The following is a 762-nucleotide window of genomic DNA, read 5'->3' as shown; positions in this document are numbered from 1 at the left end:
CTGAGTGACTTCTGGCAAATAAAAAATGAAGCTTCACTACAATTGACGTGTGTGTCATGCTGGTGACATTTATTTGTGTATCACTTGGCTGTAGATCCTCCAATCATCTCTGAATTGGTGCTGACACTGTCCTTCCTTCTGGAGGGCGGCTACGTCTGTTCCCCACGGTCCTTGTGTGTGTTGTAAAGTAGTCACCGCTCCAAGCTCACTCCCGGGATGGACTACAATCTCAACTTAAATTAATAAATTAAACCTGAAACTGTAGTCCATCCCGGGGGGGGAGCTTGGAGCGGTGACTACTTTACAACACACACAGGGATCATGGGGAACAGACGTAGCCCCCCTCCAAAGGAAGGACAGTGTCAGAGATGATTGGATGATCTACAGCCGAGTGAGTGAATTTAGCTTTAAAGTGACATTAAACCCTCAGATTTTTTAACATAAACCAATACTGTAATGTGCGCCTTACTGTAATCCATGGTAGTTTCCCTTCTCTTTGCTGCTCTTCCTTTTAAATCCATATCTGTTCTCATGCTTGGGGAGAACTTCTGTTTTGCAGCAGACTGCCTTGTCTCTGGAATGGATACATGGTGTCTGTGTGACGGTTCACAACCTGAGCCAGCACTACAGTAAGAGGCACTCAGCTGCAAAGGGAAGTTCTCCCCCAGCATGAGAAGGATTTAAAAGGAAGAGCAGCAAAGAGAAGGGAAACCACCATGGATTACAGTAAGGCGCACATTACAGTATTGGTTTATGTTAAAA

This window comes from Nanorana parkeri, unplaced genomic scaffold (assembly GCF_000935625.1).
Source record: "Nanorana parkeri isolate BGI_ZX_2015 unplaced genomic scaffold, ASM93562v1 scaffold1602, whole genome shotgun sequence".
Lineage (NCBI taxonomy): Eukaryota > Metazoa > Chordata > Amphibia > Anura > Dicroglossidae > Nanorana > Nanorana parkeri.
Note: the sequence above shows the minus strand (reverse complement) of the source record.